Raw genomic sequence first — 651 nt, forward strand, 5'->3', positions numbered from 1 at the left:
TATATATTTTAAATTTTTCTGAGACCAGCTGATGTAATTTAAAACAGTAGGGGGCCTCTGGGTTTTGTATAGCTTAGGGCCTCAGCAAGTCTAAATCCGGCCCTGCTGGGCCCCCTCCCTTCCGGGCTGCCCCCAACGTGCCCATTTCAAATATTAAAAAGGCGTATATATTTTAAATTTTTCTGAGACCAGCTGATGTAATTTAAAACAGTAGGGGGCCTCTGGGTTTTGTATAGCTTAGGGCCTCAGCAAGTCTAAATCCGGCCCTGCTGGGCCCCCTCCCTTCCGGGCTGCCCCCAACGTGCCCCAATTTACCACCTGCACTGTACTTCCACTTAATTAGCTGGCCAGCCCACCGAGGCCCCTTCCCAAAGAATTCCCTAGCTACGGGGCTTTGCAACACGACCATCGACCTTGAATCTAAGAATCCCAAAAGTTTGTCCCGCGCTGCCTGAAGACTGCCAGCGAGGAGGGGGAGCCCACCACCGCCCCAGGCAGCCGGTTCCACGGATGCACAAGCACTACTCTGCCAAAACGTTTCTCCCAAGATGCAGCCGGTACCTTCCAGCCCCGAATCTCAACCCATTCCCAAGAGTCCTCTCCTCTGCTGGTGGGCCTCTCTGCACCACACAACTGGACGCCGGGGGGGGG

This window comes from Gekko japonicus, unplaced genomic scaffold (genome assembly GCF_001447785.1).
Source record: "Gekko japonicus isolate JY-2015 unplaced genomic scaffold, Gekko_japonicus_V1.1 scaffold386, whole genome shotgun sequence".
NCBI classification, from domain to species: domain Eukaryota; kingdom Metazoa; phylum Chordata; class Lepidosauria; order Squamata; family Gekkonidae; genus Gekko; species Gekko japonicus.